The sequence below is a fragment of the Symphalangus syndactylus genome, chromosome 22, assembly GCF_028878055.3.
Source record: "Symphalangus syndactylus isolate Jambi chromosome 22, NHGRI_mSymSyn1-v2.1_pri, whole genome shotgun sequence".
Lineage (NCBI taxonomy): Eukaryota > Metazoa > Chordata > Mammalia > Primates > Hylobatidae > Symphalangus > Symphalangus syndactylus.
The window spans coordinates 44,446,592-44,474,320 of NC_072444.2; the positions used below are offsets into that span (position 1 = coordinate 44,446,592).

General features: G+C 44.7%; 1 protein-coding gene across 2 annotated transcripts in view; it reads right to left on the minus strand.

Moving 5' to 3' along the window:
• GYPC (glycophorin C (Gerbich blood group)) overlaps positions 1-4,320 on the minus strand; it is a 40,106-nt gene extending 35,786 nt beyond the window's left edge. The window contains exon 1 of one of the 2 annotated variants that reach the window (XM_055261621.2): positions 3,928-4,320. The gene's annotated coding sequence lies outside the window, so the exon portion shown is untranslated. The remainder of the gene's footprint in view (positions 1-3,927) is intronic. The other variant, XM_055261622.2, reaches the window with a different exon arrangement.
• Between the last annotated feature and the right edge of the window lie 23,409 nt (positions 4,321-27,729).

Below are 27,729 nucleotides of genomic sequence, written 5' to 3' on the forward strand. Positions count from 1 at the left end.
ACACAACTGTGGACTGGGGTGGGACACAGGCCCAGCTGAGGAGCTGGGGGAGGCAGGCAGGTCCTGAGTGTCTGTGCATGCACTTCCTCGGTGTGCAGATCCACAGCAGCGTGCCCTGCCTGGCACATACGAGCTGTGGGCCCACATACCCTGCAACTCTCCCCTTGGGTTGGCGTCAGTTGCCTGTGGAGTCTGGCAGTTTGTATCTACAGCCTGGCTGCGCCCTCAGTGCTTGGGTGCCCTGTGGTGGCTTATCTCCCCCTGAGCCTCTGGTGTTTCATCCGAAAGTCTCTACAAAAAATACAAAAATTAGCTGGATGTGGCAGTGTATGCCTATAGTCCCAGCTACTTGGGAGGTTGAGGCAGAGAATCTCTTCAACGCAGGAGATGGAGGGTGCAATGACCTGAGATCACACCACTGCACTCCAGCCAGAGTGACAGAGCAGGAGACTCTGTCGCAAAAAAAAAAAAAAAGAGAGAAAGAAAAAGAAAAGAAAATGCCTATCATAGCAGATGTGCAGGGGAGACCCAGGAAAGCCCCTTACCAGGGCTTGGCATCTAAGTTTGTTGTTATTTTATCAAAAGCGAAAAACAACATCTGTCTGGAGGGTGACTCCTGAAATTACCAGCATCCTCAGGCCAGGTTTGCTCCAATAAATTCCGCTAACAAAAGCCACCTCCCAAGCCTCTGCCATTGGGAGCAGGTCCAGGCCCTTCTGCTGTTGCTCATCAGGTGACTCTGGGGAAGTGGCTGTTATCATTCCCACTCACAGATGGGAAAACTGAGGGGCTGAGGTATTTCCTCCCTCTCCCAAAGCTGGTGAACGTTGGAGGGCAGTCAAACCCAGGGCTGACTCCACAGCACGGATGCTGCTCTGGCCACTGCTCTGCCTCTCACTCGTCATGTGATGAGGACACATCCTTTCACTTCTGGGGCACGTTTCCTCACGGGGGTGGGGTGTTGACAGGAAATGGACAAAAGCATCAACCGACGCTTCCCAGAAAAGTAATACAACCTCTTATGGAAGTAAGAAAACAGGCTCAGTCTCACTTAATTGCAGAGGTTCATTCCAAAGTGACAGCGTTTTTTGTTTTTTTTTTTTACCCCTCAGTTTGGCCAAGATAAAAAATGCAGTGTGAGTGAGGATGCAGGGAAATAGTGACTTTCATAGGCTATTTGTGAGCATGAGAAACCGGTGTGACCTTTAGGAGGGTAGTTTCTTAAGATCTACTAACATTTCAAATGGATACACACTTTGTCCCAGAAATCAAATGCTGAGGTGGGAGAATTTATCCTAACAGTTTACAGACACATGCATGTAAAATCCTCCTTACTCATTGTCACAGGAGTACTGTGTGTGGTTTAAACAATTAAATGAAGTCTGCATACAGCCTAAATGCCCATCAGCAGAGGAATTGGTTAAAGAAAATAACAAGGTATAACCTTTAAGAGATATTCTGATGGAAAAAAACAAGATGAAGTAAAATATATAAAATGCATTTTTATTATGTAAAATAAGAAATATTTGTATCAGCAAATTTACTTCTAGAAGGATTGTCCTCAAGAAATAAAGTAATTGCCATTAAGGTAGGGAGAAGGTGTTTTTCTCCTATTTTTAACTCTTCATTCACTGTTAACTTTACTGTTTGTTTGGTTTTGTATTTAGAGCGTGCTTGTTGGCCCATTGCGTATGCTCAGTTACTGGAAGATGTTTTGGCTGTGGCCTCAGACAGGCACTTGAGGCATAGATGTACATACATGTCTGCCACCTGAAGAGGCAAACTGACTTGGCTTGGCCCAACCTCTCACCTCTGTTGAGGGGACCTCTTCCCACTCACTGCAGATGGGTTCCCACCACAAGCGCAGAATGCCTTGTACTTCACAACCCTTTGCTCCCCAGGGAGCTCTGCAAGTCCCCAGAAATACTTGCCCAACCACAGGCACCCTTGGAAGGGTCCAGCTACTGACCACCAGCATCATGTGACTCCCAGTGCCAGTGACATCTGGAGGAATTGAGCAATGGCTGAGGTGGAATTTCATTTGGCACTTAATGCAATCCACTGCTTCTGCCAGAGGCGGTGAATTCTATATAAAGCTGCCAAACCTGGCCGTCTTCTCACTGAGCCTTGACCCCTTCCATCCAAGGGCAAGGCAACGGATTGCTGTGCATGACTCACGCGCAGTAACTGTGGCATTGGGGCCTAGCCCAGCTGAGCTGAGCAGAGCAGGCCCGCCTGGCGGAAGTGGGTCCTCTCCGCTCTAACCTCTGGCTCTGATGAGCAGCTACATAAACTGAGACAGGATATAGACACATCCTGCCTGAGTTAGCAGCAAGAAATAGCCGCCCCCCACCCCCTGCAGTTCTCGCACAGCAGGGATCCTGCCATAAATCAATCCGTAGTCTAATGTGGAATGGATTGCAAGCAAGGGCTGCACCGCTGTTTGTCTCCCAAGGCAAGTGTTGAAGGTCTGAAACCTGAGTCCTGGAGAACTGCTTGGGCTGCTGGGCTGGGCTGGGCACGAGGGCGGGGGTCAGGCAAGCCCCTCCTCTTCAGACATGGGAATGCCTCTCAGCCTCACCTCCTCAGTGACTGAATTGGAATAATGACAGTGGCTTCTGTCCCTTTAACCCGGGAGCCGCCATATACACACACACAAACATATGCTCAAGTTACGTGCTCCGGGAACCACAGTCTCATGTACAATTATATAAACATGCCCAGCACGGATCCAGCACTTAGTATGTGTCAGTCTCCGTGCCGGGACATTTATACGCACTTCTTACTGCTGGATGAGTTATCTCCTGTTATTATTCCTACTTTGCAGATGAGGAAACTGGAACTGAGAGGCTGCCTTGTTTATAAGCAGTGCAGTTGATCCCAGTGCAGACCGAGGGGCCTCGCTCCCAAGCACCACTGATGCCTGCGCACTCCCTGGCTGACGCAAGCACAACCACAGGCACACGGAGTGCCGTGTACACACGTAGACCGAAGCAGCACTCCTCCATGCCTAGCTCCAAGCTCGGGCGGGGTGAGGGGTGAGGCCTCACAACCCCCTGGATTTCAAAGACTTATAAAAGAGTTGGTGTCTCCAATACCCATATCATTATCATATCAATAAGGTATCATTGTCACATGATAGGCTCAGGATATCTCCTCTCTGACAGACTCTAAGAATCAGACCGCGGCAGGGTGGGGGATAAGAGGGATGTGCATTAGGTTTTTTGGTAAAATAAAATAGTAGTTTTTATTGCAAAAGTCCAACGGCAGAGGAAGAGGGAAGAGAGAGGCCCAGCAATGTTTCCAAGCATCTACAAAGACTTTCATCGCATATGACTTCCTATCAGCAAGAAAACGTGATGGTTTAAAAGAGAAAACAAGCAGCGAGGAATTACAAATCCCCAAAGGATCCAGGCCGCAGGATTCCCTCGCATCTGTGTGCCTTTGCGGCGCCCAGCGGAGCGAGCAAGTCCCTGGGCAAGACTGGAGTTGCCTGGAGTTCACCGGAGCCTGGCCGGTCGGACCCTGGCTGGGGAGCAGCACAGAAGCAACTTGTGATGTGAACTCTTACCTAACTGTTCTTTAGGGAGACAGGTCTGGCCCCACACATTTCACATGCCCCGCACAAAGAAACAGAAAGCGGGCGACACGCCCTGGGAGGGCGGGCTGGCGGCCTCTCCAGCTCCGGGCGCGTGGAGGCTGCGCGTCGGGGTCCGGGACGCGGGACAGGAACTCCACGCAGCCCAGGCGCCGGGGAACCGGGGCTGGAGTCGGGGATCTGAGCCCAGCGGGTGCCTCCTCCGCCTGGAGGCCGGGCACGGACCGGGACACCCGGGCGTCCGTGGCCGTGGCTCGGCCCCTGGCTGCTGCGGGCCGCGGCCTCCAGTGGGTCCCCAGGACCCTTCCCCACGGCGGGCGGGTACTTACCGAGGCTGACGGGTCACGCCGTGCTGTTGGGGCTTCTCATCGACCACGGTCCTGGGCGTCAACCCGGGCAGAGACCGCTGGGACGGGCCGGGCCGGGCCGGGCCGGGGGAGGGTCGCGCTCCCGGGCTCCTGACCCTGGGCGGCGAGAGGAAGCGGCACCTGGGTCACACTCCTCCCGCGCGGGCCGAGGGGAGGGGCTCTGGCCCGGAGATAGGCAGACTTCATTTATTTTTTTTCTGCAGACTTGGCTGGTGGGGTTTCCACCCCCCTTTTTTTTTAAACACACACCCGCCCACTTCTGAACTCTTCTTTGCTCCAACTTTCCTGCGCAAGAACCACGCTTTTCTAACCGTTTCTCTTTCCATCTGCCACTACCGGATACAGGGGTTGCGGTTGAGAATTCCCCCTGGAGTGCAGGGAAAACTCCCCAATGTGACATGATGGCCTGGCCCAGCACTGTCGGGGATGGTGACCAAATAGGGCAGACCTGTGTTGAAATCTTGGCTGGCTGCGCGGCCGCTGGATAGCTGGGCGGCCTCTCTGAGCCAGCCGCGGGGCATTTGTCCCTGGAGAGAGTCCCTGTCTTGTTGGCCTTTGAGGGCCCTGTACCCATGGATGGGCTGTTGAACAAAGATCATTCCAAAACAGGAAGAATTGCTGGACAAGTGTCCTGATTTGTTCCCATTGCTTTTGTCTGAAGCTGCCAGACACAGTGCAGTTTGTGAATTCGCTCTACTTTTGCCATGAAAACCTCCATGTGGATTTCAATACATACCTTTGCTGGTTAAATGCAGTCAAATGGCACCACCTACAAAAAATGTATCATAGCATTATCTGCCCCTTCTGCCCAGAGACAAGGGCAGGTAACTTGAGGCCCTTGTTTTAAATCCCCGCCCAGGGGAACACCCTGTGCTTCTGCTGTGTGATGTCTGAACCTTCCTGTGCTGCTTTTCATTGATTACTTTCTAGTTCCCCAAGCACTTTTGTGAGGCCCTCCTCTCCCCTACCTTCTGCCATTAAGGCCTATCCTGCACAATCCGGAGATCCAGGCCAGCTGTCTGTACAATGTATGGGTGGTGCCTTTGGGGCTGTCATCTGCATTGAATACAATGAGAGGCTGCGCCCTGGAGATACCCTACACAGAGGATTTGCTCACCTCTAGCTGGGCTGCACAAACTCCAGGCCTTCTTGACTCAGTGGGAAAGCACTCATGATTCACTTTAGTTAGATCATGAAGAACCCCCGATCCTGATAGATCTTTACTCCAACTGCCATGTGCAGCACAGCCATGTTGAATTGAAATAAACTACTCACAGAATGCCTTTGGCCTGGTGGGGAAGCCCTGAGTCTTGATTTCCTCATCTATAAAACGGAGGCAAGAACACCTGCATTCCGGGGTTTTACAGAGGCAGTGATTGTAGAATCACAGTGGGAACAGAAAAGGCATTTAATAAACAGAAATGAGCAATGATTAATTTATTTTTATTTCTTTATTTTTTCTGAGACGGAGTTTTTGCTCCTGTTGCCCAGGCTGGAGTGCAATGGCATGATCTCGGCTCACCACAACCTCCGCCTCCTGGGTTCAAGCAATTCTCCTGCCTCAACCTCCCGAGTAGCTGGGATTACCAGCACGTGCCTCCACACCTGGCTAATTTTGTATTTTTAGTAGAGACGGGGTTTCTGCATGTTGCTCAGGCTGGTCTCGAACTCCCGACCTCAGGTGATCCGCCCACCTTGGCCTTCCAAAGTGCTGCTATTACAGGTGTGAGCCACTGCACCCGTGACTACTTTAACAGTTTAACTTTTTTTTTTTTTTTGTGGTAATACATACATAGATGTCTAGGTGGAACAGTAGTCCCGCTCACCTGTCCTGAGAGAAAATAACTTTAATTATCTGAAATGCAGCTGGAAAGTTGGAAAGAAGCAGAAAGTCCTGCCAGGTAACAAAGGACAAGTCATTAGGTCATTACAGCACACTTAGAGAAGTCACTTTCACAGACTCATTTAGAACCTACTGGCCTTAGACGTAGTCGTAAGAGATTTCCTTAATTACTTAGGGTAAAACAGGTTGAAGGCATCAAAATATTGCAGAGAATTCCTTACAGAAAAGAAGCCAAAAATTAATAAACTAACTAACTAAACAGCGAAAGTTGAAAGCCCCACAAACTGCAGAGGTCAGATACAAGAACGAAGTAGCATTTGTTAACAGAACTAAAGCAATCTCAGCTCCAGCCATCACTGGAGGATGTGACAGTTCCTTGCGCTATTAGAGAGCCAGGGCTTTGGAACTCAATCTGGGTTAGTTACTCTACTGCCTACTAGCTGCGTAACCTTCAGCATTTTACTTTCTTTCTCTGAGCCTCAATTTTCTCAGCCTGGAAATTGGAGCAATCTGCAAAGTTAGGCTGTTGTGAGTAATATATTCGATAATAATTAATGAGGTAGTTACAATGAAAGTACACTGGAGTTACTTAAAGATATCGGCCCCCTTCCTCCTCTAACACATACTTTGTTCATAGTAAGGACCCCAAGTCATTTGAAAAAGAAAGTAAATAGTGTGTCTTTGTTTGTAGCAAATTAGCTAACAGGGAAACATTTGGTATATTTTAGAAAATTTAACTATGAAAGTGTCTAACGTTAAATAAATGACTCTTCAGAAGGGAAAATAATTATGTGAAAAATTTAATTATATGGTAACAGTCTGACATAAGTCAAGAAATGTATTATTAGTGTGTCTTCATGTGTTGGATATTTATTAATGAAGTTAAAAAAAAACTCAGCTATATCTTGCAACAATAAACCAGTTCTTATCTTGTCTAGTTCCCATAAATACTCTTAAACAGAGTATCGCCAAGAGTCCATTGTAAAGATGAGAACCCAGAAGTTCAGCGCAGTGACAAGAACTTGCTCTGCAGTGCAGCCGGGATGGACGGTTCTAGCTGTGTTTTCATTGACTGTACTGTGGCTGATACAAGCTGCAGAGCCCTCCAAGGTGTGAGATGGTATGATCTAGTCCTGGAGATGAATTTTCTCTTCCTCTTCAGGGAAGAAACTGCTCATGGGAAGCTGCCTTCCAAATCCTCAGTGCTAGTTCCTTACTGGGAGCGGAGTTGGAGGTCCCCTGCTGCTGTTGCTGTCTCCTGGGTGAACCCTTACAGATGGTGGCGGGTAGATGTTACTTGGGCCTTTATTGAAAGGTTTTGCCCCTCATCACAGTAACACATGCTCTTTGTGCAAAAAGAAAAAAAAAGAAAGAAAGAAAAAACCAAAAAGATACCTAAACTCTAAGAACTGCTTGCAATCTCTAGCACATTAAAGTTATTTACCTTTAGTCTTTTTTATGCATTTACGAATATCTGCTTTATACTCTTGAGATTTTACTGAATATGTGATTTCAAGTGCTGAGCTTTTACTACCAAACATTATGTCATGAGCATTTTCTCATATAAAAGTAGAAAATCTCTTTAACTCATTTTAATTACTAGGTTGTTTCATTTTCTTTGCTAGTTGAATAGTGCTGTGATAACCATATGAACATAAATATCTGGATTTCATAATTTTTTCCTTAGCGTATATTCTGACAGCAGAATTACTCAATCAAAGGTTAGAAATGCATTTAAAGCTTTTGATACATTCATAAGTTCTGGCTGTAACCTTTACTTTCTTCCCAATCAAGAGTACCAGTGTTTATCTCAGAGTCTCTTGCCAGAATTAAACAGTAAACTTAAAATCATAGTTAATTCTGTAGATAAGAAACATACGTAGTTATTTGTGTTAGCATTTTCTTTGATTACCAGAAAGGCCGAATATGCTTTGATTACCAGAGAGGCCGAATATGTAAAAGAATCACAGGTTCTTTTAGGTGAATATTTTGTCCACACTGCTTCCTCATTTGGAGGTGTGATGGTTAATACTGAGTGTCAACTTGATTGGATTGAAGGATACAAAGTATTAATCCTGGGTATGTCTGTGAGAGTGTTGCCAAAAGAGATTAACATTTGGGTCAGTGGGCTGGGGAAGGCAGATCCACCCTTAATCTAGTGGGCACCATCTAATCAGCTTCCAGGGAATATAGAGCAGGCAGAAAAACCTGAAAAGGAGGGATGGGTCTGGCCTCCCGGCCTATATCTTTCACCCGTGCTGGATGCTTTCTGCCCTGGAACATCAGACTCCAAGTTCTTCAGTTTTGGGATTTGGACTGGCTCTCCTTGCTCCTCAGCTTGCAGACAGCCTATTGTGGGACCTTGTGATCATGTAAGGTAATGCTTAATAAGCTCCACTATATATATATATATATATATAGATCCTATTAGTTCTGTCCCTCTAAGAGAACCTTGACTAATACAGATTTTGGTACCAGGAGTGGTTCTAGAGGAACAGAATATAAACGATGGAGTTCTTTCATTGGTTTTGGGGTTTCTGGAGTTGGCTGCTTAAAATGATTAGACCCTAAAATGCTAAGGACTCTACTTCTAATAGTATGGAGAACACTGATAGTCCTTGGCATGAACTGTTTACAGAGTTATGCAAAATAAATGCATTTGACACTCCTGATTCTTCACTCGTGAGAGGCCAGTAGTTTAGTGACTCTATACATAATGCCTTTGACCATATATGGAGAAACAAGGAACATAATGAAGCTGGTTGGTTGCTCCTAAGTTCAGGGACAAAGTGATGAAAGAAAATGATGAACTCAGGGATTCTGTCTCCTGGCTTCAGAAGCAGATACTGAGCCTCAAATCTGCCAAGACTGCCCTGAGTGAAAGTCTTAACTTCTATAGAGAAAGAGCTGAAATTGTGGAAAAACAGACACAAGTTCTTATGCTAGTGGCTGACCTGCAATGAAGGATGCATGCACAGCCTCACCAGGTGTCTACTGTTAGAGTGAGGGCATTGATTGGAAAAGAATGGGACCCTGCAACTTGGAATGGGGACATCTGGGAGGACGCTGATGAAGCTGGGGACACTGAGTTAATAAACTCTGATGAACCTTTTTGGCCAGAAGGAACAGCTTCCCCATCCCCAGTAGTGGCAACATCCCCTCCCCCACCCATGCTGCTATCAGCCTTTCCACCTTTGTCTGAAGAGATAAACCCTGCACTGCCTGAGGCAACAGTAATTGCCTTCCCTGAGGCAGTTGCCAGGGAAAATAATGTTGATTCTCCTCAGAAGCCACACCCAACACCTCTGCTTCTAGGCCTACAACTAAACTAAAGTTTTGGTGGGCCCCTAGAGGTGAGGTGGAGAGTGTGACCCATGAGGAGGTGCACTACATTCGAAAAGAACTGTTTGAGTTCTCTAATTTATGTAAACTGCAATCCGGAGAACAGGCATGGGAATGGATATTAAGGGTGTGGGATAATGGTGGAAGGAACATAAGAGTTGGATCAGGGTGAATTTATTGATTTGGGCCCACTAAGTAGGGGCTCTGCATTTAATGTTGCAGCTTGAGGAGTTAAAAAAGGTTCTAATAGTTTATTTGCTTGGTTAGCTGAAATATGGATTAAAAGATGGCCCACTGTGAGTGAGCTGGAAATGCCTGATCTCCCTTGGTTTAATGTAGAGGAAGGGATTCAGAGGCTTAGGGAGATTGGGATGGTGGAGTGGATTAGTCACTTTAGACCTACTCGTCCCAACTGGGAGGGTCCAGAAGATATGCTCTTGACCAGTTCCTTGAGAAATAGATTTTTGAGGGCAGCACCTGCATCTTTGAAGAGCCCTATATTGCTCTTCTATGTATATCAGATCTAACTGAGGGAACCTCAGTCACTCAGCTACAAAATTTAAATACAATGGGAATAATTGGATCCTGAGGTGGCAGGGGCCATGTGGCAGCACTCAACTGTCAAAGGCAAGGTGGCCATAGCCACCGTAATGGACAGCAGAGTCAAAGCAGCAATAAGAATAGTCTGACTTGTGTAGAGCTCTGGCATCAGCTAAATAATCACAGTGTTCCTAGGAGTGAAATTGATAGGAAGCCTACCACATTCCTACTTACATTATACAAGCGGAAAACTTCTAGGTCAAATGGACAAAATACTAATGTGAATTATGAAAACAGAGAATCATGGCCCCTCAATCAATTTGCAGATTTGAGCCAGTTTACAGACCCAGAACCCCTTGAATGAAGGGGAGGCCAGGTCCCCTTGAGGAAGGACCCCACTACATTACTGACAGTTTATGCAATGAATCTTTCTCCCATCCTTTCCCAAGGAGACCTCCAGCCTTTAACCAGGGTAACTGTGCATTGGGGAAAGGGAAATGATCAGACATTTCAGGGACTACTGGACACTGGCTCTGAGCTGATGTTGATTCCAGGGGACCCAAACTGTCATTGTGGTTCTCCAGTTTAAGTAGGAGCTTACGGAGATCAGGTAATTTATGGAGTTTTAGCTCAGATTTGACTTACAGTGGGCCCAGTGGGTCCCCGGACTCATCCTGTGGTCATTTTCTCAGTGTCAGAATGCATAATTGGTATAGACATATTTAGCAGCTGGCAGAACCCCTGCGTTGGCTCCCTGACTGGTAGGGTGAGGGCTACTATTGTAGGAAAGGCCAAATGAAAGCCATTAGAGCTGCCACTACCTAGAAAAATAGCAAATCAAAAAGAATACCACATCCCTGGAGGAATTGTGGAGATTAGTGCCACCATCAAGGGCTTGAAAGATGCAGGGGTGGTGATTCCCACCACATCCTCGTTCAGCTCTCCCATTTGGCCTGTGTAGAAGACAGATGGAACTTGGAACTTGGAGAATGACAGTGGATTATCATAAGCTTAACCAAGTGGTGACTCCAATTACAGCTGCTGTACCAGATGTGGTTTCATTGCTTGAGTAAGTTAACACATCTCCTGGTAACTGGTATGCAGCCATTGACTTGGCAAATGTCTTTTTCTCTATTCCTGTCCATAAGGCCCACCTGAAGCAATTTGCCTTCAGCTGGTAAGGCCAGCAATACACCTTTACTGTCCTACATCAGGGGTATATCAACTATCCGGCTTTGTGTCATAATATTATTAAGAGATACCTTGATCACTTTTTGCTTCTGCAAGATATCACACTGGTCCATTACATTGATGACATTATGCTTATTGGATCCAATGAGCAAGAAGTAGCAAACACACTGGACTTACTGGTAAGACATTTATGTGCCGAAGGATGGGAAGTAAATTTGACTAAAATTCAGGGAACTTCTACCTCAGTAAAATTTCTTGGAGTCCAGTGGTGTGGGGCCTGTCAAGATATTCCTTCTAAGATAAAGGATAAGTTGCAGCATTTGGCCCCTCCTACAACCAAAAAAAACGCACAACATCTAGTGGGCCTATTTGGAGTTTGGAGGCAACACATTCCTCATTTGGGTGTGTTACTCTGGCCCATTTATTAAGTGACCTGAAAGGCTGCCAGTTTTGAGTGGGGTCCAGAACAGCAGAAGGCTCTGCAACAGGTCCAGGCTGCTGTGCAAGCTGCTCTGCCACTTGGGCCTTATGACCCAGCAGATCCAGTGGTACTTGAGGTGTTAGCCTTTGGGAAGCTCCATAGGTGAATCATAGTGGAAGCCTCTAGGATTTTGGATCAAGGCCCTGTCATCTCCTGCAGATAGTTACCCTCCTTTTGAGAGACAGCACTTGGCCTGTTAGTGGGCTTTGGTGGAAACTGAACGTTTGACTATGGGTCATTGAGTCACCATGTGACCTGAACTGCCTACCATGATCTGAGTGATTTCTCACCCATCTAGCCATAAAGTGGGTCGTGCACAGCAGCATTCCATCATCAAATGGAACTGAAATATATGTGATCAGGCTCAAGCAGGTCCTGAAGGCACAAGTGAGTTACATGAGGAAGTGGCTCAAATGTCCATGGTCTCCACTACTGCCACCCTGCCTTCTCTCCCCCAGCCTGCACCGATGGCCTCATAAGGAGTTCCCTAGGATCAGTTGACAGAGGAAGAGAAGACTAAGGCCTGGTTCACAGATGGTTCTGCATGATATGCAGGCACCACCCAAAAGTGGACAGCTGTAGCACTACAGCCCCTTTCTAGGACATCCCTGAAGGACAGCAGTGAAGGGAAATCTTCCCAGTGGGCAGAACTTCAAGCAGTGCACCTGGTTGTGCACTTTGCATGAAAGGACAAATTGTCAGATGTATGATTACACACTGATTCATGGGCCATAGCCAATGGTTTGGCTGGATGGTCAGGAATTTGGAAGAAACATGATTGGAAAATGGTGACAAAGAAATTTGGGGAACAGGTATGTGGATGGACCTCTCTGAGTGGTTAAAAACTGTGAAGATATTTGTAACCAATGTGAGTGCTCACCAATGGGTGACTTCAGCAGAGGAGAAGTTTAATAATCAAGTGGATAGGATGACTCATTCTGTGGACTACACTCAGACTCTTTCCCCAGCCATGCCTGTCATTGCCCAATGGGCCCAGGAACAAACTGGCCATGGTGGCAGAGATGGAAGTTACGCATGGGTTCAGCAACATGGACTTCCACTCACCAAGGCTGACATGGCTACAGCCACTGCTGAGTGCCCAATTTGCCAGCAGCAGAGATGAACACTGAGCCCTCCATATGGCACCATTCCTTGGGGTGATTAGCCAGCTACCTGATAGCAGGTTGATTATGTTGCACCTCTTCCCATCATGGAAAGGGCAGAGATTTGTCCTCACTGAAATAAGCACTCCAGATATGGGTTAGCCTATCCTGAACGCAATACTTCTGCCAAGACTACCATCCGTGGACTCACAGAATGCCTTATCCACAGTCATGGTATTCCACACAGCATTGGCTGTGACCAAGGCACTCATTTTACAGCTAAAGAAGTGTAGCGGTGGGCTCGTGCTCATGGAATTCACTGGTCTTACTATGTTCCCCATCATCTTGAAGCAGCTGGATTGATAGAATGGTAGAATGGCCTTTTGAAGTCACAATTACAACACCAATTAGGAGACAACACTTTGCAGGGCTGGGGCAAAGTTCTCCAGAAGGCCATGTATGCTCTGCATCAGCATCCAATATATGGTACTGTTTCTCCCATAGCCAAGATTCACAGGTCCAGGAATCAAGGGGTGGAAATGGAAATGGCATCACTTACCATCACCCCTCAAAATTTTTGCTTCCTGTTCCCATGACATTACATTCTGCTGCTAGAGGTCTTAGTTCCAGAGGGAGGAATAGTGCCACCAGAAGACACAAGAACGATTCCATTAAACTGGAAGTTAAGATCGCCACCTGGACACTTTGGGATCCTCCTACCTTTAAGTCAACAGGCTAAGAAGGGAGTTACCGTGTTGGCTGGGGTGATTGACCTGGACTACCAAGATGAAATCAGTCTACTACTCCACAAGGGAGGTATGGGAGAGTGTGCATGGAATACAAGAGATCCATCAGGGTGTCTTAGTATTACCATGCCCTGTGATTAAGGTCAATGGGAAACTACAGCAGCTCAATTCAGGCAGGACTACAGATGGCTCAGAACCCTCAGGAATGAAGGTTTGGGTCACTCCACCAGGAAAAATAACATAACCTGCTGAGGTGCTTGCTAAAGGCAAAGGGAATACAGAATAGGTAGTAGAAGAAGGTAGTCATCAATACCAGCTATGACCACATGACCAGCTGCAGAAACCAGCACTGTAATTGTCATGAATATTTCCTCATTCTTTTGCTAAAAACATGTTTGTGTTTGTATACACTTGTACTAAGAAAATATATTCATTTTAGTTCCTTTTCTTATGTGACATAAGATTTATTGACTTCATATCAACATTTAAGAACTGTTAACTTTATGTAATAGTATTTGGGTTGGGGATTGGTGCGTTTCCAGTTGTACAAAGGATAGTTGTATTATGTTAGATGTAAATATGACCTTATGATTGTCTTTATTTGGAGATTATGTATGATCTCAGGAGATGTGTATGGGTTCAAGTTGACTAGGGGTGAACTTGTGATGGTCAATACTGTGTGTCAACTTGATTGGATTGAGGCATAAAAAGTATTAATTCTGGGTTTGTCTGTGTGGGTGTTGCCAAAAGAGAGTAACATTTGAGTCAGTGGGCTGGGGAAAGCAGATCACCCTTAATCTGGTGGACACAATCTAATCAGCTTCCAATGAATGTAAAGCAGGCATAAAAACATAAAAAGGAGAGACAGGCCTAGCCTCCCAGCCTACATCTTTCACCCGTGCTGGATGCCTCCTGCCCTTGAACATCAGACTCCAAGTTCTTCAGTTTTGGGACTGGCTCTCCTTGCTCCTCAGCTTGCAGAGAGCCCATTGAGCCTATTGTGGGACCTTGCGATCCTATAAGTTAATACTTAATAAACCTCTCTCTCTCTCTCTCTCTCTCTCTCTATATATATATATATATATATATATATATATATATATATATATTCTATTAATTCTGTCCCTCTAAGAGAACCCTGACTAATACAGCGGGAGTGGAAGGAGTGGCAAATGTTTTTCTTTTTGATTTATGTGAACATTTTATATGCAAAAGGAAACATCATCTTTTCATGTGTATTGCAAATATCTTCTCTTTTGGCCTTTTTCTGGTTCTTTCAATTAACACAGAAACATAGGTTGATTTACATAATTGGCAAGTTGGTAGCTTTTAAGAAAACCAAAGTCCAGCTATGCATATTTTATGATGGATGTGGACAAGAAGGAGAAGTTTACTTTGTTCATGTTGCCACAGGCTCCTTCTAAAGGGGTGGACAGTAAGAGGTGGGAACCAGAGAGGGTGGGGACAGAGAGACAGCCTTGTACCTGATCTAGACACAGACAGATTAGTGGCCACAAGCTCCCAGCCTTGACTGGGAACCTATCCTCCTCTTTCTCAGCAGAATGTTCTTTCTGAGAATTCACTAATGGGGTGGTTTGAAGGCTCAGATGAGTGCCTCCATGCAAGGGAGGAGACCTTATCATGCCTGCTCAGACTGAGCTGATAGATCCTCTTTCTTTTAGAAGTTGCTAAAGGCTGGCTCTCACCATGCAAGGCAGATAGATGGGAAACCACTGTAGGGGCCAAGAGAAAACTCCCTTGCCCTCTGAAGGTTCACTGAAAAATTAACTCACAAAGGGCAGATTAGCTGAAGAAAAGGTCTACAAGTTTATTTTAACATGCATAGCATAGGAGCATTGTAGAATAATTACCCAATTAACCAATGGGGTACTTCTATATCCTTCTTCTTAGGAGGAGGAGAAATGGGGAAGTGTATTACTACATTCTCGCATTGCTATAAAGAACTACCTGAGACTGGATCATTTATAAAGAAGAGGCTTCATTGACTCTCAGTTCTGCAGCCTGTACAGGAAGCATGGCTGGGGCTTACAATCATGGCAGAAAGGGAAGCAGGCATCTCTTACATGACTGAAAAAGGAGGAAGAGAGAGAAAGGGGAGGTGCTACACACTTTTAAACAACCAGAACTTGTGAGAACTCTTTCACAAGAACAGCAAGGGGGAAGTCCACCTCTGTGATTCAGTCACCTCCCACCAGGGCACTCATCCGACATCGGGATTACAATTCGACATGTGATTTGGGTGGAGACACAAATCCAAACCATATTAGGAAGTTTGGGTAATTTTAGGAGAGTAATAAGTGACTTTTAGGGAAATTCAATGGGCTTGAAGAACATACAATGGCTTGTGACAAACTGTTGTGCCTGCAGAACAGACCATGGTTTATGATAAAAGCCTGCCCAGGTGCGTTGACAGACTTCAGACTTTCTTCCTGACATGTGAGTTCAGTTAATGAAAGCTCAGGGAAGGGACCAGGGATCATTGTTTTCTTCTTAGGAAGGTCCAGACTTTAGACAGATTAGGGAACTTCAGAGAACAACTTCATCCTGGGCTTTGGGAGAGACAGAAGATTAAGACACAGGAGGTGTTGGTGGGGAGGTGAGAAAGGGGAAGGCCAGACAGACTTTGAGGCTTCTTCAGTTCAGCATGTCAAAGGGCCATATTTTGAGGTATTGATTTCTGAGCCCCAACAGCACCCAAGCATTTTGTGAGGCTGTGGGAGCTGTAGTCTACTCCCCTGACTTACAGCAGCACCTCATTCAAGGGTAGATCTTTCAGCATCCAGAATGGCCCCCTTCTGGAAGCTTCCTAATGGGCATCTCTAAGAGAACAGAAAGAGCATAAAAACTCAATGGGAACACTGGGTGGTCTGAGGTGGGCTGAGGCGATGCATAGGCCAGCCTCAACTGCTGGTGTGCGCTCTAAAAGCCGACGTCTATGGACTGGGGTTGAGAAAAGTTGGGAAGCTTCAGACCAGGGGGAGAAAAAAGAAAGAGCCCAGAGAAATGAGGAGGAGCTTGAATTTCTAGAAAAAGAGTCAGTGAAAAAAGTAGACAACATGTAGGCAACCTAGGTGGTTCAGATGCTCCAGGAAGTGTGTATTTTTCCCTAAAAATGCATCGCAGCAGGCACAGGATTATAGAACCCATTTCCTGAGCATATGGGTATTATTAACTGTCACAGCTAATTGTCACAATAGGTGGTACTTTGTTTTTGTTTGTTTTCCTGTTCACTCTTCATTTTACAGAAGCTGAGGACCAGAGGGGTGACTCTCACACAGTGGCTCAGTGCCTGAGCTGGAATTCCAACCAGGACTGTCGCCCTCTAAAGCCCTGCCGTGGCAGTGCTGCCAGCTCAATCTCCTTGGGCACCCTTCCCACCTCTCACACCCCCGTGTCTCTGTGGACTCCTGGTGCCATGGCACAGCTGCATGGGGGCGATTAATGCTGGACACCTGAGACACAAGGAGAGGAGGCAGGGGGCTGCCGAAAGAGTTTCAGTTAAAAACGTCCAACAATGAGGGAGTGAGTTACCAACTTTCAGGAAGCCTTGTTTGGGTCCCAGCCCTTTTCCCTTTGGGTATAAGTTGTTGGTATGACACTGAACTAACACATTGCATCTCCAGCTGCTCCCTGCTGAGCTCTGGAGCCTACTAAGGGATGAAAACATCTCCTCCTTAGGCCTTTTGTTGTGGCTTTTTCTCTTTTTGGCCTATAGGAGAGAGGAATTTGGGAATGATGCAGATGGGGTCTCTCAGAATCTAGCCCTGCGAAGAATAGGTGAAAAGTCTGTCTGGGCATGGTGTCCTGGATAGTCGTCTGGACATGGTATGCTGGGTGTGGAGACTTAGTTTCCTTCCCTGTGGTAAGAATTCACCTTCTTTTGTTAATGTAGATACCAGGGAGGGGATTCATGACAATTGAATTTCTTTTGGAGAAACTTCCCAAGGAAAACTTCAGAGAAAGCCCCTCCACGTGCTTTGGGAGAGAAAGAGGATCCAGAGACAGGGGGCAAGGGGAGAGTCAGAGAGACCTTGGTTCTGAGACTGCTCCTTAGTTCAAAGCACTCAGCACGTCCCAGCACCACACCTTGGGGTATTATTTTCTGAACCCCAACAGCTACCAAGAAGGGGGAACAGAATGGTAATGATGTTTGCCACAATTTTGCTATAAGCTTTGCATAGGTAACTTCATTCAACTTCCAGAACTGTCTCACAAGCAAGGACAGAGCAGGATTTAGAATGTAGCAGATGTGGCCTCTCGTTCCTGGTTCACCACCTACCACTTTGCTTAGTGACTTTGCCCCCAAGTAGGTTAATGACATCTGTGTCTGATGTGCTGTGAAGGGTTGGGGCAGGCTCTCCTGGGAGGTTTGCAGCTTCATTAATGATAATAAAGACAAAGGCTTCATAACGCTATAGAAAAAACTAGAAAATACCATGTGAAATAAACACACGTGCATTGATTAGCTGTGCCATGACCACATCCAGATATAACTACTTCCACCCACAGGTGGGAATGGTGATACCAAGGCCACGGGACACGAGTGACTGTTTATTTTCTTAACTTTTTTTTTCTCATTTGTAAGTTCCTTTGAGTGTTTGGCTCAAGTTTGTAGATTTAGCATGTTTTGTACTCTCTCCCTCTTGAGAGCCCATTCCAATTATATAAAGGAATACTGGAAGAAATAAGCTCGCAACGTGCATAGACGTTCCTCCAGCCACCTGTGAGATTTCAGGAATTCCTGGCTGCTGGATGGGGTGTGGGAGTGTGCTGAGAGGGAGGCAACAGAGAGCTGGGGACTGCAGCCCAGAGGAAGCCCAGAGGAAGGGTGTGCGTGCATGCGGGGTGCGGGGGTCTAAGACTGCCAGAGCCACAGGGGTCTGGGCTCAGAGATGGCTAGTTGGAGGGTGGGGGTCTGAACTAGGAATGAAGACAAGGGTTGAAGGTCTCTGCTTGCAGTGGGAGCATATATATCCTCCCCACTTCCCCACTTCTGGGTACAAAATGTCAGGCAGGCCACAGAAGTTTATCCACAGGGACAAAAAAAGTGTGGATGTCTCTAAGAAACTGTAAGAAAGCCACTAGTGTGGGATGTGAATGCCTCCTGATGTAGTTTGGATGTGTGCCTTGCCCACATCTCATATTGAAAGATAATCCCCAATGTTGGAGGTGGGGCCTGGGGACAGGTGATAGGATTATTGGGTGGGTTTCTCATGGGTTTAGTACCATTGCTCTTGGTACTGTTCTCAAGATAGTGAGTGAGTTCTCCTGAGATCTCATTCTTTAGAAGTGTGTGGCACCTTCCCATTCTCTCTCTCACTCCTGCTTTATTTATTTTATTTATTTATTTTTGAGACAGAGTCTCGCTCTGTCACCTAGGCTGGAGTGCAGTGGCATGAACTCAACTCACTGCAACCTCTGCCTGCCAGATTCAAGCAATTCTCCTGCCTCAACCTCCCGAGTAGCTGGGATTACAGATATGTGCCACCATGACTGGTTAATTTTTTTGTGTTTCAGTAGAGAAGGGATTTCCCTATTTTTGGCCAGGCTGGTCTTGAGCTCCTGACTTCAAGTGTTCTGCCCACCTTGGCCTCGGAAAGTACTGGGATTATAGGCTTGAGCCATCACGCCCGGCTTCACTCTTGCTTTTGCCATGTGAAGTGCCTGCTCCCACTTTGCATTCTGTCATGATGTCTCAAAAATAAAAATAAAAGTTTAAAAAAATTGGAAGTTAAAGCTGAAGAAAATCTTCTAGACTAAGAGAAAAACAAGAGAAAATACTATAGAAAAAATGATAGATAATATAAAGACCTCCAAGTAATATGAATTTCCCAAAGAGAGAACAGAAAAAATGGAAGGGAGAGAGTTATATATATATAACTGTAGACATATAACTCTCTCTATATATCACTCTATATACCTAAGTATATATATCTATAGGTGTGACTATATATGTGTATATATAGGAAGAAGACAAACAAGAAGGAAGAGAAGAAACAGAAGAAAATATCTCAGAGCTAATGAAAGACAGTCTTCAGACTGAAATGGCTGAATTTAAAGACTACATCGATCTATATCTATATATATACACACACACACACAGACAACACACACATATATATAATATAATTACAGAACAAACATTTTAAAGAGAAAGGTTTTAAAAGTTTGCAAATGAAGTGGGTAGAGAGAGCTCTCTCTGCAGAAAATAAAGTCACACACTGGCCTTAGAACTCATATCAATAATGCAGAAGCTAGCAGACAGCAGATCACTGCTTTCAAAGTTCAGGTGGAGATGACTTTGAACCTTAAATCTTATACTTGGCTAAAAGATCAATTGACTGTGAGAGAAAATAAAGACAAAATAAAGACATCTTTGGAGATGTAAAGACTGAAAAAGTTTTTTACACAGAAGAAAGCTGTTGGAAAAGAAAATCCATTAGAGCAGGGAGAATGGCAAGGAGAAGAGCCCCGGGATCAGGCGACCGTGGTGTGCCTGGAGGGCGGTGGAGGGACCCGCAGGGTTTTGTTTTGGTTCTGGAGAATGGCAAACTTCTGGAGGGACAAAGCTGCAGAGAAAAATAAAAAGGAGGCTCCACAGGAGAAACAGGATGATTGAACGGCTGGAGACACCTGAAAATGTGGTGAGAATGCATACTTTGTTTTTCCACAAGGAAAAATGTTGGCTGAAACCGCAGAAAACAAAAAGCTGTACAAATAAGCCATGGGCCAAATCTGAAGCTATAACTGAAGTACAGCATCACTTCGGGCCACTGATGGAGTGTGAGGAACGTTAATCCACTGCAGCCCCAGGCTGGGGGCACTTTCCCGGGGGAAGTACAGGGGCCAAGAAGTGGAACCCCAAGAACAGGAGACAAACCCCTCACCCCACTTGGCTCTGCAGTGGCAAAATCGAATACTATTACTTGTTGTCACTGTTCATTGGTATTCGGGTTTAGAATGAGCCTATAGAGAAACACACACACACACTGAAGACAATCGGGGTCACTGAATTGAATGTGATTTTTGGTGAGAATGAAATTGTGCAAGTCCAGGCCTATCAGTGGCAAGTAGAAGGAGGAGGGGGTGAGAAGTGGAGGGAAGGGAGACGATGCTGATAGTCTACTTTGCACAGGGAGGTTGAGAGGCAGATGACATTGGATCACACAGGAACACGTGCTTTACCGTATTGTTTAAAGTTGCAAAGAATATCAACCCAGGGAAGAACCGAATATAATTATAAAAGTGTCCAGTATTTGGAGAAAGTGATGAAAAATGATGTGGAGAGTGATGTCAAAGTGTTGAACTGCCATCCTTCTTATGTGAGGTGAGCCAGCAGCATCCTGAAGTGGCAAAGATGATGGGCGCACTCAAAGAGGCGAACAAGGCACAGAGCGTTTTGAAGGGGACTCACTTCAGAGCTGTGGGCTGGGTTAAGGGCCTCGCATCCCAGCACAAGCACCACCCTTAGGTCTTAAGGGACAGGAGAGGAATGTTGTTACTGGAGCTGGGCCAGGTGGGGGCCTTGGGTGAGGGGCCTCCCCTCCCCTGTTGCTTTAGCGGAGCATAGCACTGCAGAAGCACAGAGGGAGATTGGGGCAGGTGGGGCCCTCTCTGTCCTAACCTACCTGCCTGTTCTGCTGATGAAGCCCTTGCAGTCTGCCCCCATCTCCTGGGCACAGAGTAGGGGAGAATGAATCTAGGTTGGGTAAATGAAGAATTACCTGCATGAAAGCCAATAGACATTGTTTGAAGCTGGCGAGTCCAAAACTAGCATAATAAGCATATTATCTAGAAAAATGAAGTAACCAATTGGAAACCTACAATCAAAGATGATGAAAGGGCTTTTGGAGAGCAGGGCTGTGGGTGGGGTGTATGTGGGAGAGGATTGCTTTTCAAACAAAAGCTCTCTGTACTATTTGAACTATTTTTTTAATTCTTGAAGAAAGCTTGTAAACCACAGGGAAAGCATACGATATCAAAAACATCTCAACTGGCTGAGGAAATGGACTTGATTTAGTAAGACGAAATTTAGCAGCAATTCATTTAAATCAATGACCTTTTTCCAAAAAAGGCACGTGGACATTACAAAGAAATGACTCAGGTAGGCCCCCCAGCTTCAACTCTGCCTACAGCATGGTTAAGCGATGCATTGGGGTTGCCCACAGCTTTGTGATCTCCTTAAAGAACTGACCCTGCTTCCCCACTGCAGGTGAAAACCAATTCCAGAGGCTATAAGTAGAAATGATAACCTACCTTCTTCCGATACACCATCAGGGCAATACCATTGTCAATATTCCTGCTTACTGGAGTCACCACCCAAAGTTCCAAGTCTCCCAGCCTCTTCTTAAGGCCCTTCATGGAAATCCATCGCCCATTAGTCCTACTCCTCCAAACCCTTCCACCAGGTGCCCTGGAATTCACAGTCCTGTCAGCAACTTTCTCTGTGTTCTCTAACTTCTCATTAAATGTGACCTAATGTTCCCGCTCGTTCAGGAGCCCTGCTTTCCCTGAGGACATTGTTCTCTCTTCAGTCCACTCAAGTGGGGACTGTTTGTTGTTGTTTGTTGGTTTTTCTCACCCTAAGTACCACTGGGACCTACCAAGGGGCAATATGCAGGGGTGAGGGGGCGGTTCTGTCTCAGTTTCATCTTCTTGCAAACACCCCGTTGTTTGAAATACCCTCTATCAGATTCCATTCCTGCTTCCCACCGCCCAGTCATTCTCCCTTGTTTCCTGGGGATACCTTGCAGCTTTGTGCTTTTCTCTCCAGCACAATGTTTGCCTTTCAGGATCCACATAATCCTTAGTCTGATTTCACAGTTCCTTGGCCTGTTCACCAGCACCGACCATTTCCTCCGTCTCATAGGCCCCCTGCGGTGGCAGCAGGCTGACCTTACTGCTGCACTGCCTCCAGTGTAGCAGCATCCAGCTCCCTGACCATCTGCATCCCCACCTTCTCAACGCTCTCTCTGGAGCTGATTCTGACAATTCTCTAGGCTTGTTGGAATCCTCGATACTTTGACTCTGCCACTTTTCACTTTAACCCTATCCTATCTCTTATGTCCACAGTTCTTTCCTCACCTAGATGAGACTCTGAAGTCCACATGGGACCTGACCGCCAACCTCAACCTCCACTCTGCCTTGCCCTTTAGTGACCTTGCCCTTCTCTCCTTGTGACTTGCTGTCTAAAGAAAGCCCAACCCCGATGGAACACCATTCACCTCCTATCCTGTACTTTCACCCTCCCAGCTCTGTGTGTGCTGCTGATCTTGTGTTAAATTTATAACCACTGGACTTATATAAACTCCCAGCTCTGCCCAGTGGCCTGTTATATTTTCTGGTCACTTGGATCCTCTCTATGGGAATGCTATTGCACATCTCTTCTCTTTTTTCTCCAGACCCCTGAAGCCCTTCCCTCATCTTATTACTTTCAAAATAGAAGCCATTGAGATATGGCCACTTCCTCTTTCCACCACAGAATCTATGATTCCACAGGCCTAGAAGCACAGTCCTGCTTCTGTCTCTGGCCACCTTTCCGCAGGGGCATTCGATGTCATCTCTTCTTTCTTATGGGTCTCACTCCTCTGCCTCCTGGATCACTTGGATCAGTGCACATCTTGCACTTTAACCCCCTCCATTTTCCTTCCCAACCACCAATTCATTTGTTCTCTATTGCAGCAAAACTTCTTTAAAAAGTCACCTAAAGTTACTGCCTCCAATTCATCTCCCATTCTTTCTCCTTTGACCATATTTTTAAAATTGTGAAGCTTTACATACATACAAAACATGCAGAAAACAAAAGTGTACATACAGCTTAATGAATTATCACAACATCAGCCCCCATGGAAGCACCGTCCGGGTCAGGACGCGGGACATGTCCAGCCTCCCAGAAGCCTGTCATGCCATCTCCAAATCTTACGTTCCTTTTCTCCACACAATGGTAACAGCTATGTTAACTTTACTGTATTCGGTTTCCTTTTCTTTTTTCTTTTTTTTTTTTTGACAGAGTCTTGCTCTGTCGCCAGGCTGGAGTGCAGTGTCGCGATCTTGGCTCACTGCAACCTCTGGGGTTTAAGCGATTCTCCTGCCTCAGCCTCCCAAGTAGCTGAGACTACAGGCGCATGCCACCACGCCCAGCTAATTTTTGTATTTTTAGTATAGACAGCGTTTCACCATATTGGCCAGGATAGTCTCGATCTCCTGACCTCGTGATCTGCCTGCCTCGGCCTCCCAAAGTGCTGGGATTACAGGCGTGAGCCACCTTGCCTGGCCTTCGTTTTTCTTTTTCAAGTTTCACCTAAGAAAGAATATGGTTTTCTTTGCTTTTTGAACATTACATAAATGGAATCATATAGTGTCTACTCATTGGAACCTGGCTTTTCTCACTCAACTTATGTCTGTAAAATTAATTCACTTTGTTGTTATCCATAGCTGTAGTTCATTCATTTTCATTGTATCCTAATATATAAATATATTAGAATTAATTTGATCTATTCTGCCACCAGTGAACATTTGGATCATATCCAGTTTGGTGCAATTATAAGTAATGCTGCTATGAAAATTCTTGTGCCTGTACACGTAGCCTGGTGTTCAGGTACACACATTTCTGTTGGATATGTATTTACACAGATATATACACACACATGGACACACTATACATTATATATACATACTATATATAATATATATGTGCATACTATACATATTATTTATGTATACACATTATATACATAATATATACAGATACTACATGTACTATATGTATAGACACATACACAATGTACATAATATACACAGACACCTACACATTATGTATACACACACACTTCACACTATACACAAAAAAGTGGACTTGCTGCTTCACAGAGTATACATTTGACTTTGTTAGATAATGTAAACTCTTTCCCCAAAGTGCCAATTTCCATGGCCACCAGCAGTATATGAAGTTCTCAATATTCTACTTCTTCCAAACACTTGGTATTTTGAGTGTTATAAATTAAGTTATTCTGTCTGGTATATAGGAGTATTTCATTGTGGTCTCTATTGGCATAGATAAAGAAATTAGATAGGATGACCTTTGAGGCTGAGTGTCAAAAGAAACTGGAAGGAGCTCACGGTTGATTACATGGGCCGGTAGAACTGGACTTGACATCTGTCTTAGGCATCGACTCACTTACTGACACTGGACTACTTACTTAGTTTCTCTCCTTGATCTGTAGCTTTCTTTTATGTAATGCATGCATAACTTTCACCTTACAGATTTATGGTGAGGATTAAAAATAATAAAGCTGGACACTGTGCCTCACCCCTGTAAATCCCAGCAATTTGGGAAGCTGAGGTGGGAGGATTGCTTGAGCTTCTGAGTTTGAGACCAGCCTGGAAAACAGAGTGAGACCCCAATCACTACTAAATATATATATATATGTATATATATGTGTATATGTATATATGTGTGTGTGTATGTACATGCACACACACACACACACACACATACACATATATATATTGACTGGGGCATAGTAGGTACCCAATAAGTGGTGACTGCTTTTACCTTGTATCTTCACTTATTAGTGGTAAAGTCACCAATGGGAACAAAGCAGGCAGAGTTCTAGCAGACTGTGAGGAAGCAGCAGGGGTCTTGAGGGTTCACTGCTGAATGGTCCCCTGGGATAGCTTGTATTGTTGTGCAATAAATATTTACTCTTCCCTTCCCCAGCACGAGCCCAGTGCACTGCCCTACTCTAGTCCTCTGGGATTTGCTTTGGCTGGGGGAATGTGAGTGAACATGACCTGAGCGTATCCCAGCACAGTTTGGAATGTGCTAGATGGTTTGGTTCAGCCTCTTGTCCTCCAGCTCTCCCTCACAGGAAGACCATGTGCAGGAAGCCACTGTTTCTCCAGCTTTAGCCATGCTCCTGGAAGCTTGGATGGCTCTTACTATGCCAGCTTGATGCCTTGACTCAGCTGTTTCTGACTTTGTCAAGAACTGTTGGAAATGATGACCGTCTGAAACATCAGAATTTTATAGTGCATGGCAACAATAAAAAATAATAAACATGAAATAGATTTTCTTTTGGTATAAGAATAAATATAACAGTGGACAGATATTTTGATATTCAGTCCTGAAGCTGTTAGTGTTTGTTTTCTCAGAAACATGAACAATAGGTATGAAAGGCTTTTCTGCTTGGAAAGGAGAAAATGCAGTTAAAGAAAAACAGTACCATTTTAAATCATAGTTCCCTCTATATTGATGCAGCTTGAAGGGTGAAAATAAATTTCACAAACTGGAATCTTGAAGGATGGTAATAAGCTAGATCAGAATATAGAAATATTTGCAGAATAGTAGATATTTAGACATCATCGAGTGCAAGCCTCTCATCTACATATAATAAGAAAAGGGTTAATACTAAATATGAAATATTGTTTATCTCCCTATACACCTAACCACTCATCTATTCATCCATCTGTGGTTCCAATCATTTATTTATTCAACAGCCATTCACCTACAGTCCATGTGTGCTGGACACTGGGCTAAGTGTAGAGGACACAGAGGTGAATCAGATGCAGAGTTGCCTTCAGGAAGAATAGAGTCAAGCAGTGGAGATAATAACTTTACAGTAAATCCCACACAGTGCTGTAGATGTTGCCTAGATGCCTCGGCAGGGCTCCACTGGGAGACTGGAACGGAGTCCACAGTGTTCTATAAAGATGTCTAGATCCTTAGATAAAGAGACTCCGTTTTGTACTTTTTCCTGAGACCCCACAGCAGTCGGCGCTGTGGAGCACAGGGAAGAGGCAGGTGATTAAAAATACTTGGTGTGGAGGCAATTAAATCTTCTCCCGTGGTTATTTCATTTTAGGAACATGGCCAGCTCAGCCCTGTGGCTGTCTCCACCTGGTTCCATGTCACAGCCCCTTGATACATCTGGGCAACACTTTCTGATCTGTTTCTACCCACCAAAACCAAGCCTGGTACATTCAGCCATTCTCTCTCAATCTCTCTCTCTCTCCTTTTCTTTTAATTTTGCCTCTACTAATGAGTGCTTGAGACAACAGTAAACTCTTCTATAGTTTATAGTAATTTAGTCTGTTTCCATTCTGGCCTTAGTTTCCTCCCTCAACTACCATTCAGACTGGCATACATCTATCATCTCTATGTCATCGTGAGAATTGTATGAGTTTGTTCATGTAAAGCACTAAGAACAATGTCTGACAAATAGTGGGCTCTCAACAGTTTTTTTTTTATGAGCTGGTGTATCTGTGTACTTTTGTGAAAATTTCTGAATAAAAAATTCTGAAAAATCAAATTGCTGAGTCAAAGGGTAAATAAATTTGAAATACAGAAAGATATTTGCTAATTGGCAATTTTCACTCCCACTTCCATAGAATATGAAAGTCCTCATTTCACCATCACATGTCAATAGAGTATTGTATTAATCTGTAAAATATTAAAAATCCAATGTGTGAAAAATAGCATCTTATAACTAGCTTAATTTGTATTTTCTTGATGAAAAGCAAGCCTGAATACCTACTAGATCTATTCATATGTAGACTATTTGTGCTTTGTTTGTGAATGGCCTGTTTAGATTCTTTGCACACTTCTCTTTTTTTGTTGATTCTCTATATTCTTATTGATTTACTGTCGTTATTTGTATATTGTGTATAACAATTTAACTGTTACATATGCAAATATTTTCTTCCTGTCATGGTGTTTTGACTATTCGCCACTGATCTCACTCTTTATACTACTTCCAATTAATTTTAGGATTGGACAGGGCATCAACTATGCAGCCAAGAACATTTATAAACCTTGACCACAATATTAAGAAAATTAGTTTGAGGTTATAATTAATTGAGAATTAATGTGGCAGGAAGACTTGAAGGACTAAGAGTCTATAGAAAGGAGAAGCACAGAAAAGTAGTTCTGACATTTGGTATCACTTTTTCTCCAGAGGCATTTTCTCATACACAAATGGTGGCTGAGAAAGCTGAGAAGAGATGACAACAATCTTTTGAGGCTGGGGAGAAAAATGAGGTTCACAGCTCAGCAAAGAGAACGGGCTCTGGTAAGTGCCTCAGCATTTAGGTGAGGTCAGCGACTTACTGACATTCATGTGATACATTTGTTACAATAAACCAATATAGATGCATTATTATGAACTGTAAGTCCATAGTAATATGAAGGGTCACCCCTTGTATTATATAGTCTATGGGTTTTGACAAGTGTGTAATATCATGTACCTGCCATTACAATGTCACGAAAAATAGTCTCATTGACCTGAAAATCCCCTGTGTTTCACCTATTCATCCTCCTCCTCGCCTGAGTCCTTAAAAACCATAGATCTCTTTTTATTGTTTCTATAGTTTTGCTTTTTTCTAGAATGTCATACAGTTGGAATCATACAGAATGTAGTCTTTTCAGATTGGCTTCTTAGGCATAGTAATATACATTTAAGTTTCCTTCATGTCCTCTTGTGGCTTAGTAGCTCATTT